We start from the raw sequence: 14,400 nt of genomic DNA on the forward strand, positions 1-14,400 counted from the left end.
AGCTGCTGGTGGCCCTGAACTGTCCATCAAGTTCCAGGTAGGCCACCGCCATATGCGGGCCATTAGGGGGTCATGCGTGCGCCCAGTCCACACTGGGAGGACATCTCCAGTTGGACCCCTGTGATCTTCTGGGTCCTGTGCCTCAGGTCCACCCACCTTCTCCTGCAGTGGATGATGCACCGGTGGTATACCCCCAGGGTCCACACCTTCCGGGTGATGGCTATCCAAATGGCTTGCTTCTGATGGGCGTTGATCTGTATGGATGCAATAGATGAAAAAACAGATTATAACTGCAAGTTTTAAGATATCTCTTTGGTTGACACACATTTTGTACACACCTAGCACAAGCATGAATCAATAGTTAATGCACTACATGTGTAATTCTCGGATACTAAGGACTACAAATACATGAGTACACAATTTTGTAGTCATCTGCTGACTATCCTCAACCCTGGTCATGACCTACACTGACTATGCTAGTCCACTAGCATCATGTAGCCCAGGGCCATCCTCCATGTACTGTGACGTGAGCTACTATGAAACACAACACACCATTGTTACCTTCTGAAGGGCAAACTACTTGTGCAAGACTGTATAGACACCTTTACAGCCAGGCCCATTGACTTGATGCATAGAGTCCATACAGGCTGATACCATAGTATAGACTACATACTACGACTTAGGTCACAATGAAAGGGCTGGCATGTGTGTCACTGAGAGCCTCCTCTGTGGTGATGTGTGGACATGTAGACTACTTAATGAGATATCATACCATGTCTAATTGAGTGTGTGTGGTATGTACTGCTATCACAGGACACACCTTTTGCCTTATGTGGCACTGTTACAGGGATGACATTCAACATACCTTTGTATGTCTTATTTGATTGGTTGAATATAACAAAGCTGGTGATTCACATATCATATCAAATTCTCTTCAGAAGTAACCAACTATCTGTACTGTTAATGTGTTACATGGGCAATAAGCCTGTATAGTGCAAGCATTACATATTGAAAATTGACAACAGACCTGTGGGAGGAAGGGGTCTGTCATTACTACAAGCCACACATTGACAATGTGGGTCAGTGGAAAGAAGTCACCATTACAAATGTAGTCCATGTAAAACAAGAAGGACTACTATTGGTTCAGAAAACTAATTTTGGGATCATCCAAGGATCTGCAGGTCTACAGGGAGATTACTCTGTGCATCAATTGTATTGCCACAGTAACTCCTCCCCAGCCTGGGCCATGGCCCAGACTGGGCACAACTCATTGTCAGGCCTTGCTCTCTGCAGGCTGAGCATACTGATCCCACATGAACATCACATTTCCACCAATTCAATACATAAAAGTACATCTTGTGGCCATCCACTGCAAGGTTGTGTGGCACTCAAAGGTCTGTGAGGTATAGTTCCCAGCCAACAGTGATATATCGGACTCTACACATAGCTAACATCATCCCCAGCTGCTTCTTACAGTATACATAGACAGCTCATTCTGTAAATCTTATACATTTCTTTGCACATTTACCATGATCTGATTAGGAAATATATCAGAGGTACCATGAAATGTATGCATGCATAGATATGTGCATGCAACACAGGACTTATCACACATCACATGTCACAATGGTGATGTTGATTACACAAAGTACAGTGCTGCACAATCCATTATAGGCCCACAAAATGTTACAACAGTAATCCGAATTCACTCTGAGACTCAGGAGCACATTGGAATCTGTAGGAATGGAAAGGATGGAGTTGAACAGAGTAAAATATGCTTATGAGATAGTTACTTGTTCCTCTGGTGAGCCATGGAGCTGGCCATACAGGGGAAGGACTTCTCAACCAGTTTCTCCAGCTCCTCTGTAGAGAATGCACGGCCCCTCTGACCTGCGTGGCCTGGCATGATTGCTCCCAGAAGTGGCAAACAACAGCAGAAATTGGAGGAGGTGTTGATAGCAGCAGTGTCAGAACGTAAGTGAGCTATTTTTCAAAGCTTGTCATACACGTAGGCCATGTACGCAGTCATCAACAGAGACATTGGGCCCATACCATCACAATCACCAATGATGGCTTATGGCTGTGTCCATCGTGAATGGAACCGCTCACCATGCACTTGACTACAAATTTGTTGTAACATGTTTACAGATGCATTACTCCATTGCTCTGTAATTTGCTTTACACAAACATCAGTGTAGTGCATTACTGTGCATAAACGCTATATCACCGTGGTGCACTGTACACCACCGATGATGGTATTTTGTGAAAACTATTCAAACTTTACAATCTAAGGGTGCTCATGATACATTTTTGGATGCATAATGTGCACATTTCTGCTACAGACACATGTGAAGACCACAATGGGGATTATAGGTGGATATTGGACAGTAGACAATTATTATGTGAATTATGTGCAATGCTTTCTGAAACAGTTATGTTTATCTCAAGACTTTTGGCTTTCTCTTCATATATGTTACTCGGGATACTGTGACCAATGTTAAAAATTGTTGTCACTACACACATATGTAACCTGGGAGAGGGAGGAGACAGCAGCCTCCAGAGTACTGCCCATTTCCAGACCTTCAGACCATGGAAGAAATGGATGTCATCAAGAAGTTTCATTTGAATTGGCAAACAATACAGGATTTATGTAATCAGTTGGAGCCTGATCTTCTTCCTCAAAACCCTAATCCCCCATATATCCCACGTATTGTGAGACTTATGGCAGTATTACATATTCTGGCTGCAGGTTCCTTTCAAAACACTGTTGCTGTATCTGGTGGTATGTCACAACCAATGTTCAGTGGTGTACTACAAAACATGCTTTCAGCAAGGATGAGACACAAGGACAGCTACATCTGGTTCCCCTGACGTGAGGATTTAGCCAATGTGAAGGGCGCCTTCTATGGATTTGGTCACATCCCACATGTGGTTGGAGCCATAGATAGCACTCATATTGCCTTAGTATCACTGCAAGCCAGGGAACAAGTTTACCGTAACAGGAAGCACTTCCATTCTATCAACATGCAAGATATCTGCTTACCAGATTTGTACCTCTCAAACCTCTGTTGCCGGTTCCAGGATCAGCCCATGATTCCTTTGTACTGCAGAATAGCACCACACCCCAACTGGAATATAGGCGTTTACATCACACCTGTTGCCGGTTCCAGGATCAGCCCATGATTCCTTCGTACTGCAGAAAAGCACCACACGCCGACTGGAATATAGGCAATTAGATCGCATGAGTTTACAACGCATGCGATTACAACGCGGACGTTACAACGACTGCGTTGTTACATCGCAGTACCATTATAATGCAAGTCATTACAACGACTTGCTCTAGGAGGCGCGCTGGACTTAGGAATAGTATAATTTACTATTCCAACTTCAGTGTGTGCAACAGTAGGGAACGTGTTGGAATAGTAAATTATACTATTCCTTAGTTTAGAGCACCCTCTAGTGAAAGTCGTTGTAACGACTTGCGCTGTGATGGTACTGCGATGTAACAACGGGATTATTTTGCATGCAATGTGAACGGCTGTTTCCCCCCAGATGATGTCACAACTACTACCAGAGAGGGCCTGGCTTGATGGTAAGTTTGATATGCCCTAATTTTTTGTGTGGGGGATGTCAGATAGTATGATCAGAAAGCGTGCAACTTATTGCTGCACCTATGTCCATCTAGGAGATTCAGTGTATCCCAACAGTCCATTGTTGTTGGCACCGCAGAGGAATCCAACAGCGCCAGGGTAAGTCCACTTCAATGAGGCCCATGGAAGAACATGGCGGCCAGTGGAGCATGCTTCTGGGCTCCTGAAGGCCAGATTCAGATGTTGGAAGCCCTCCTCTACTTACCCGGGAAGGTGTGTCAAATCACTGTGGTGCATGTTCCACAGCATTGCCCTGGACGGAACATCCCTTATATCACAGTGGATGAAGACCAAGAAGTGCCACATGGTGAGGAACCTGAAATGATGATGAAACTGGTGAAGAGGAAGTTAGTGACTTGCATTAAGGTCTCATCTACAACTTCTTCTCATGAGTGTAAGTATGTTATGAGAGGTCATAACTTTGACTATTAAAGCAACTCTTGTGATGATGTGAGGAGTATTTTTAGGGGGAAATTAGGAAGATAAAACTCTGGCAAATTCTGGTGAAGGTGTTTGTGGGGGAAGGTTTGCCACATGCTAATTTTGTTAGTATTGCTTTGTCTAGCTTAGAATGTTGTCATGGACTTCGTTCTCCAGAAGTTTACCATATGAAATGTGTCATATGCATGGTTTCATAGTTGATCTCTTTGTTTTGGTCTGTTTTAGGTACCTTCACCATGGCATCTTCTGTTGGACATTTTCAGAATTGTGACAGTAACAGGTATATGATGCTGTGTGGACATACGAAGTGAACGTGGATTGTTCCTGGGAATGTCTGTCACAGAATTTGGGTGTACAAAACCTATACCAAGACAGCTTGCACAGCAATAGGATTGAAGTTAAGTGGAATCTGTGGGCTTGTTCCTTGTCGGTTGGTGGTCCTAATGCAATATGTGTGCCATCATTTGCTCGGAAATGCTGTAGTGGGGCCAAATCATGATATTCTCCCTTCACATTGGCTAAATCCTCATTGTGTATAAACTGTATGTAGCTGTTGATGTGCTGCCTCATTGCAGGCTAAAGTGCTTGTAGCACATTCATGACATTTTTTGTGACATTCCACCAGATGCACCAACACTGGATTGGAATTACCCTGTGATCTGAAACTGTTGTACTGCCATGTGTCTGTTTATTGTTTTAAATGATGTGGGATTCCTTTTGTGAGGTAGGTGATATGGCTCTAGTTGAGGACATTTTTATTTTGCCTATTCGATAGGAAATTGTTTGATGCATCCCCTCCTTCCATGTTGGTAAGGTCTGCACCAGAAACTGTGATCGCTGTGACAGAATATCTGAGTCATGTTTGATTTGCTGTGTTTCTGAGATCATGCCATAATAAAATTGGAACAATGGAATAAAGATGTTATAAGACAAGACATTTGTATGTACGTGTTGGTGTGACATTGCTGTGATCCTGAGCTAAACATATCCATGCTTACACAGTAGCTTGTTTTGGCATTGTAAAGTTCACATGGGTGTACATATATACATTGCTAGATGTGAGATTTACTACAGAAGACAATAAGTTTGTGTTTTTTTTTTAAATGGCCATGGTGAAGAGATACATTGTGCAAAAACTAACATAACAAAACAAGTCCAAAATACCACTCTCATCAGAAAGGGGAAAGAGTCCAGAAATAGTCAAAAGAGTGAATTTGTTACACACACTGGAGAACATGCAGATCGAGGTGTCTTGCTGGCGGTGGTGGGTGTCTTGCCATCAGCACCTCCTGGATTTTTGCATGGACGTCCCTGCTAGCGACCACAGGTTTGATCCGCTGCTGCAGGGGCAGGGGTGTCTGCAGGCGTATGTTTCTCTTGCAGGGCCTCCCTTCCTGTGGCAGCCACAGATGTAGATGGCCCGGATATAGTTGGACCACAGGAAGAGGTAGATGGTGGTGGAAAATCCCTGAACAGGGTTCTGTTGATGTCCTGCAGCACCCCAATGAGCAGGCCCATGTTGGTGTTGTGGGTGGCCAGCTCCTGGTGTATATCCCTCTGCCGCTGCTTCATCTCCAGGATTTCTGTCAATACCTTGCCCATTATATCTTAGGAGTCCTGATAGGCTCTTAAGACTTGGTTGGTGGTGGCCTGAGTGTGAGTGGCCCCAGTGGTGTCACTCAGCGGGGCCACAGTCACCCCTCCCACAACCCGTACCACCATGGCCTGTGCCCTTGGTCCAGGGTTCCCTCTTCCTCTGGTTCCTGGCTCCTCTGTGACTGGGCTGGTGATTCTCACCTCAGAATCCAGGACTAGGGGGCACAAGATGATAGTGACTGTGCTAGGTACACAGGTTGCGGGCATGGGGGTTGACTGAGGTATTGCAGCTACGGAAGTAGGTGTCGGTGTGGGCACAGTAAAATTCACTATTGCCGTCTGCCCAGGCTGACCAGATGTGGCAGGATCATCAACCACATCCACATGTCCAATAGTGTTGTCATCACTGAGGGCTGGAGTGGAAGTCTGTTTGGTTGCCAAGCTCTGCCCAGGAGCTGTGCCATATCAACATGTTGCAAAATAGCGAACATTGTTATTGGTAGACGTGTGGTATCTACATTCAAATGCTTTGTGCCATAGTAAGTAGAGACCTAGGAAAAACAAACTAGGTAGAGATTACTATTGTGATATATTTCCATTGAACTTGTTAACAAGACATTTGGAGACATTCCATACATGTACTAGAATTGAGCAGCTCTTTAGATGTGCTGATATGTTGCATTTTGGATTAAGGAATGAATATGACATCTCACAAACATTTAGCCAACACAGGGGAGAAGTAACATGTGTATGTGACAATTCCAAGGCCTAGTTGTGTACAATACAGGCAAACACACACATTGGTTGTATATTTAGCATTAGTCATCATGTGAGCAATGCAGAGTCAATGGGTCACCTGCCACTTCTAATCAGCTGAGGTACCTTAATGCCGTACAAATGTTTGAGGTGCACACTTGGTATGATATCACTCATGCCATCATTAGTTTCAGTTGAGCAGACTAGGACAATAGAAAGCTAGAAGGCAGATATGTCTCTGAGTAGAGAATTGTATGGAGATTGCTCAGTCCATGAAAATAATGAACATCAGTTGTAACGTGCCAGACAAGTGAGAATGGGCAAAATCACTATTGCATCTTTTTTCTGATACGTAAACAGGGCCTCATAGTAGTTGTAGTCATTTCAATCTCTGCTTCCTGACACTTGACAAATGGTTAACTCCATGAGAAGTGTACATCAGCTGTAACATTTCAGACAAGGGAGAATGGGCAAAATCACAATTTCATCTTGATTTCTGTTACAGAATCAGGGCCTCATGGTGGTTGTGATGATTTCAATCTCTACTTCCCAACACTTAACAAATAGTTAGTGTAACATACCTGTAGTAATAATGCAGTTGGGCTGGACTATACATTCACATATTGACACATATCATGGGTCCTTGGATGAAAATGTAATAGTAATACACTTACAAACACAAGTCCAGCATGTGGCAAGTAATGGAGATTGATACATGTGATCTTACATGCAACAATACACATTGACACTGACAATCAAACATCTCTAATACTTTGAACTTAGCATGTTAGAAAAGTAGATAGACAACACAACAGCAAAAGCTGAGATGAGAGCATGCAGGACATTGAAGTGTTGTGACAGTTAGTGAGATATCACTTACCAAACTCCATTCCCACAGCTGTTCTTGACAAGTCCTCAGAATGCAGGATGGCCAAGACCTTCTCCTTCCAGAGAAATAAATGTAATGGTGCATTGGGAGGACCACCACCAGTCTTCTGGGCCTCCAGGTGTTGCTTAGAGGCCAGGTCAGGCATCGTTCCCCTCAGGTCATTCAACTTCTTACTAATTTCCTCCTTTGTGCGCAGTGTAGTACCTACAGCATTCACTCTATACTGTCCCACATTTCAATGTTCCTTCTGAGAGGATTAAATTGGACTTGGGCTCTAAACAATTGTGGCTTTACTTTTATTATTTCCCATTGTAGTCTGCTGTGGCCCAGGCGGGACACACTACGTCGACGTCGATCGGCGGTTCAGGCCGCATGCATCGTAATATGGTAGGCGGAAGATTGCCACCTCGGTGGTCTTCTTCGGACTGCCGTGGTACAGCTGTGAGACCTCCAAACTTGTAATCGGGCCCAGAGTTGTGGCAAATTTAAAACAAGGCCAGCATAAATATACATGGTACTTATAAGCCAGTGTCACTTATTACATCAAATGATCTATATTCTTCATTACTACAGTAGGCAAATGCAAAATTTCAGAAAGTCAAATAAGTTATGGGCAAAGTATTAATAGTATTACTCTACTATTTATAGAGTGCAAAGTTGAGAGCTGTAAAGGTATTCTTGTGCTGGCTATCACTGGTTCAGGGGGAGTTGCAATACTGTGGAACAATATGCTCCTCTGAACACTCGTACATTCATGGCAGGATTCACAATGTAGATAAATAGCAGTGAATGGTGTCCAGCATGGGAAACCTATATCCTTTGTGTACATATATCCCCCCACTCCACTCTCTGACCCCTTCTTTTTTGCAAAGAGTGGGTTAGTTGCTCTCACAACACCCAGTATGGAGGCTGTCCGGTGTAACTTCAATCTCTCATAAACTTTCACTTTCTACACTGTGCCACATAAGTCTTTTTCCAGGTTTGATATCCTATTGATGTGCAATATTAATCTACCCGATGCGATGTATGTGTAGATTTTAGCAATGAGAAATCTAATGGCTCACCACTTAAACTCACATTTAAACAGTGGGGGACATAGGCGGTAGCCATTGGTGCCTTAGTGCGTGGTGACTAACCGAGGCAAAATTGAAGACACATATGATGGAGGAGGTGGAAAGCTATATTTTTCTGAGTCACGATTCAGTGGAGTTGAGTGAGACCCTCTAGAGGCCTTCAAGACACATTTGAGTAAAAGAATCAGTAGCTGCACAACTGGATACAAACAGCAACATCAAGAAACAATATCTTATTTGGCAAGCCCCGTTCTGCAGTTAGGCTCCTAATATATATATAACATCACCAAACTCTGAAACGTTTAGGATATTAGAATTGTTTAGAACCCAAATCCTTACAGGTAGACAACATTGCATTGAGGGTTTTCAAAGCTGGATATACAAGTGGGGTTGTAAGGCCAGCAAACAACTGCACTGTTTAAGTCAGAGTAAAGAAGCCACAAGCCATATAAGGTACAGAAAACTTTCATACATGTGAAATATAAGGGGCACCACCCTACTACACAGTTGTTTGCAGAGTTCTATTGTGACCTCTTAGCCAAAAGAGGCCCAAGGACTTTATGGAGGTGAAGGAATTTGTGAGACAAATTCCATGAGAAGACTCACTAATGAATACAGAGACCTTTTGGCAGAGGCGATCGAAGAGAAAGAATTTTCAGAATCCATGAGTCAACAACAAATTGTGGATAATCCCAACACTATTTTTTCTGTGGAATTCTTCAAATGCAAAGCACATATAGTCATACCACCTCATGAGAGATGCTGCAACAGGTAGCTAGACAAAGTATCAAGTACAATATATCGGAAGAGAGAAATATCGGAAAAAAGTATTGTGATTCAAAAATACTGTGATGCAAAAATATCGCTGTCAAGAATATCGCTTTTTGTGCAAGTAATGTCATTTTTAAGATTTTTGTTGTTTTTGACATTATTTTGAGTAGTATAGTGGTAAAAAGTATTGTTTTAAAAATGTTTTAATGTGTTTTAGTTAATATATTATTTTATGGGTTACTATTGTTTGCATAATTGTTATTAGTTTGTATTTTTAAGTAATTTAGATTTTTTACTTAATTATTAATAGTAATTTATAATGTTATAGTGAGTTGTTGGGTTTGTGCAGTGATAGAGTGGGAAGTTAATTAAGTAATAATTAATTAACAATTAATTAATTGGTAATTAATTATGTAATTGTTTAATACAGATTTATTTTAGTTATATTTTAGGTGTGCACTGCTGGGTTTGAAGGGGGTATAGAGTGGGAATTTAATTAAGCAATTGTTAATCGACAATTAATTAATAATTAATAATTTAATTGATTTCATATGTTAATTGTTCAATACAGATTTATTTTAAATATATTTAGGTGTGGACTGCTCGTTTGTAGGGGTAGAGGGTATGAAGTTAATTAAGTAATAATGAATTAGCAATGAATTATTAATTGGTAATTGATTATTTAATTGACTGCTAATTATGTAAACTGTCTAATTCCTTCATATAGCTACAACTCCCAGGCAAATTGGGTCCAGGGGAACTTAATGTTCTCAAAAGATTGGCAGATTTTTTGGGCTCAGTATTAACATACCTAAATCAGTATTATACGTGGTGGGATTCCCATTGGGCAGCCATACAATACATAGCTACAGAGGGATTCAAGTGCTTGGTTATATATACCACTAGAGAGAAGTCCCTATCTTAGGAGAGAAACCAGGGGGCATATTTATTAAACTTTCGTAAAACACAGCACAGCAAGCAAAGTTTCTGTGCGGCGTTGCATGAACCAGAGAGAGCTGAACAGCACCATATCTTCTTAGATATGAAGCTCTTCAGCTCTCAACCTGCTCTAGCACACTTCAACACTAATGTGGGCTCCCTTGCACCACGATGCAAGGATGCCTGAGTTATTTTCAGGGTTGTTTTCATGTTGAAAGGGATACCGTTTATGTGTGAGGCAGAATGTATCGTGCATAGTAAAAGGAAGTAGCAAGGAGAAATAAACATATTTCTCCTTCCTTTTGCTGCAACTTCAGATTGACTGATTTCAGTAAATCATGGATTGCATTAAATTCCATGGATGAATGCGTGGGAACAACCATGATCCACCCATGGAGCGTCTTATCACCATGAAATGTAAAGCAACACAGTGCAAACTGCTGTGTTGTGTTACATTTCTTTCCAAAGTTATGCAAGGTAGCACAAATCAACCCTTGCGTGGCTTTTTAAATCTTACTTAAGCCTTTGGGTTGCCTTTCGTCACCTTGCTTGATGCATGAACAATGCAAAGGCTTGGTGTTTCTATTGAAGAGACTACAGAACAATCTTGTTTTTGGTCACTCCTGCCACTCTCCCTGATGCGAAGGTCTGTCATAGTTAAGATAGTTGCCTACAGCTCCAAAATTATCCTTTTCATAGTCCTAAATCTTTTCTTGCACATGTAAATGCAATGATCAGGATTTGTTCTTAGATGAATGGCTGCTTGTGTCACCATGGTAAAATGTCATGAGTCCCATTTTGATGGGGATATAGGTGAGGCATACATTGATGCACACTAATTTGCGACCCGTTTAATTATGATTTATGAAGTTATCGTGAGTTGCTGTCAGAGCCAACATATAGCACTGAGAGATGGACAACAGGAAATACTAATTTCCTTACATTAGCTTTAGGAGGAAAGATTGACCCCAAGCTTCCATCTGCAATGGTAACAGTAGTACAGTTATGTGTGAAAGGGTGTGGATTATAGGTTGGCACAAAGACTGACAAGAGAAACTTGGATGCTTGAGGTTAGTTCCCTCCAGAGTTTCTGTAGGTAGGACAATGTCAGAATTCCCAAGTTTGAAGGAATCCACATGGGCTCATTTCCAAAATTATGGATAGCTACAGTACGTCTAAGTACCAGTTTTATAGATATCTGCAGTGGAGAAGTGGAAAGGGTATGCCCAGATGTGGGTCAGGTGGGTGCTCACTGCACCACTGGATTCAAGCTAGCCTGGCAGATGAGGAGTGATGCCCTGAAACTGGTCACAGGATGCTTGCTTCCGGTCCAGGAAGAACTGGCTTGGCAGTTTGGGCTGGACTGTTCCCATGAGGAACAGGGTCAAGACTGATTTGCATATGGCTGTGTTTAAACTGGGGTGGTGTGGTGAGCAAAAGAACGATGGATTAAACCCAAATCTCTTGACTGGGGGTAAATGTTTGCATTGGTCAGCATTCTGTCCATCATTTGTTACTTTTGCAGGAGGCAACAACAGTCTCCCACTTCAGGCTTATTCAATTTAAATACCTTCACCAGAAGTATACCACACAATATAAGTTAAGGAACATTGTGAGGTTGGACTCTCTTGATTACCTGAGATGTCATAGCCAGCACAGGATCTTTAGCCATATTGGTCGGGAAAGCCTACAAGATTATATTTTAGGAGAAAGTATTAATGTGTTGATAGATGTACTCATTGACACAAGCTACTCCTACTGCAATGAGAAAAGGGTAGTGGTTTGGAGTATAGGACTGTTGGTGCCACTTAGGAGAATACCATCTAAAACAATATGTAGGGTTGTCTAAATTAGCAACGGTGCTGAAAGGTGAGGAGCACCACTGATCTCCGCAGGTTACCGGCCTGTGCCAATTAAATAAATGAACAATGTCCCCAGTACACGTAAATAGTAATATATTGGTTAAAATTGCACGTTGTGAGCATCAAGTAAAACAAAGTGCGATGATTCTTGTGATTTTCTTTCTTTTATTCCTTTGTTCATCCAACAGCTGACACGTGTTTCGTTGCACATGGGTAATAAACCCGCGACTTTATCAAGGCTATGTTCTCCTTGTAGTCAAATTTGATTTGCGGTGATAATTCCAACCCACAAATAAGGGGTTCCTACGAAGACGACGTCTGCAGTCATTCAGTTTATGGGGCTCCAGTAGCGTCCAAAATTTCTCAGTATCCCTTCCGATATATTGTATATCCTGGGTCACGACGTCGCCTCCCGTGCCTTTCCGAGTACAGGACAAACCTACCCCAGTTTCAAAGCATGAATGGAGTTAGAATAGTTAATACGCACTCTATTACGGTCAATGACCAGTCCGTCTGCGTATGCAGGTATGTGTGAGTGTGTGTTTGAGTGTTTGTGTATGGAATTTGTTTCTGGTGAGTCAGCTTTCCATTTCATACTATTTTTAGATTTCTGGTGCTTACAAATATGTAAAGTATGCCTAAGATGAGGCACATTCATGTGTTCTACTCGAAATGCACTATAATCGCATACATTTGCATAAGTATGTTTTTCCATTTATAGATCTACAATAATAAATATAGACATTCATTATATATTAATAGTTTTGCAATAACAAAGTGACACTGACAGCCATCAAAAATAAAGTGAGCAAAAATACCACAAACTTGCCATAGTGTTATGCATCATAGAAGTAAAAATTAGCACCATCGAAGCAGTTCATGTATTCCATTCCAATTCTAAATCTGACAATGCATCAATGTGTTTTCAAAGTTAGAATCACAGTAGCTAGACCTGTGAGGCAATATAGACTCTGGAGGGTGGCCTGTCAGCTCACCAAGTCAGCAGAGGCCTCAGCTTCTGCTCCCAGGAGAGAGCTGCCCAGTATACCCTGCTTCCATGGAGGGCATCTTTATGCCAAAAGGTAATTCCAGTGTGAGACAGACACTTTCACTATGCACAATGCCCAATGAACTGCATTGCATCTTTTTTCTGTTACGTAAACAGGGCCTCATAGTAGTTGTAGTCATTTCAATCTCTGCTTCCTGACACTTGACAAATGGTTAACTCCATGAGAAGTGTACATCAGCTGTAACAATTCAGACAAGGGAGAATGGGCAAAATCACTATTTCATCTTGTTTTCTGTTACAGAATCAGGGCCTTATGGTGGTTGTGATAATTTCAATCTCTACTTCCCAACACTTGACAAATAGTTAGTGTAACATACCTGTAGCAATAATGCAGTTGGGCTGGACTATACATTCACATATTGACACATATCATGGGTCCTGGGATGAAAATGTAATAGTAATACACTTACAAACACAAGTCCAGCATGTGGCATGTAATGGAGATTGATACATGTGATCTTACATGCAACAATACACATTGACACTGACAATCAAACATCTCTAATACTTTGAACTTAGCATGTTAGAAAAGTAGATAGACAACACAACAGCAAAAGCGAAGATGAGAGCATGCAGGACATTGAAGTGGTGTGACAGTTGGTGAGATATCACTTACCAAACTCCATTCCCACAGCTGTTCTTGACACGTCCTCAGAATGCAGGATGGCCAAGACCTTCTCCTTCCAGAGAAATAAATGTAATGGTGCATTGGGAGGACCACCACCAGTCTTCTGGGCCTCCAGGTGTTGCTTAGAGGCCAGGTCAGGCATCGTTCCCCTCAGGTCATTCCACTTCTTACTAATTTCCTCCTTTGTGCGCAGTGTAGTACCTACAGCATTCACTCTATACTGGCCCACATTTCAATGTTCCTACTGAGAGGATTAAATTGGACTTGGGCTCTAAACAATTGTGGCTTTACTTTTATTATTTCCCATTGTAGTCTGCTGTGGCCCAGGCGGGACACACTACGTCAACGTCGATCGGCGGTTCAGGCCGCATGCATCGTAATATGGTAGGCGGAAGATTGACACCTCGGTGGTCTTCTTCGGACTGCCGTGGTACAGCTGTGAGACCTCCAAACTTGTAATCGGGCCCAGAGTTGTGGCAAATTTAAAACAGGGCCAGCATAAATATACATGGTACTTATAAGCCAGTGTCACTTATTACATCAAATGATCTATATTCTTCATTACTACAGTAGGCAAATGCAAAATTTCAGAAAGTCAAATAAGTTACGGGCAAAGTATTAATAGTATTACTCCACTATTTATAGAGTGCAAAGTTGAGACCTGTAAAGGTATTCTTCACTGGTTCAGGGGGAGTTGGAATACTGTGGAACAATTGCTCCTCTGAA

General features: G+C 41.9%; 1 pseudogene; it reads right to left on the reverse strand.

Annotated features, from left to right (window-relative positions):
* Positions 1 to 5,291: 5,291 nt before the first annotated feature.
* Positions 5,292 to 7,477, reverse strand: LOC146776038 (uncharacterized; annotated as a pseudogene).
* Positions 7,478 to 14,400: the final 6,923 nt, after the last annotated feature.

The sequence above is a fragment of the Triturus cristatus genome, chromosome 12, assembly GCF_964204655.1.
Source record: "Triturus cristatus chromosome 12, aTriCri1.1, whole genome shotgun sequence".
In the NCBI taxonomy this organism is placed as follows: Eukaryota; Metazoa; Chordata; class Amphibia; order Caudata; family Salamandridae; genus Triturus; species Triturus cristatus.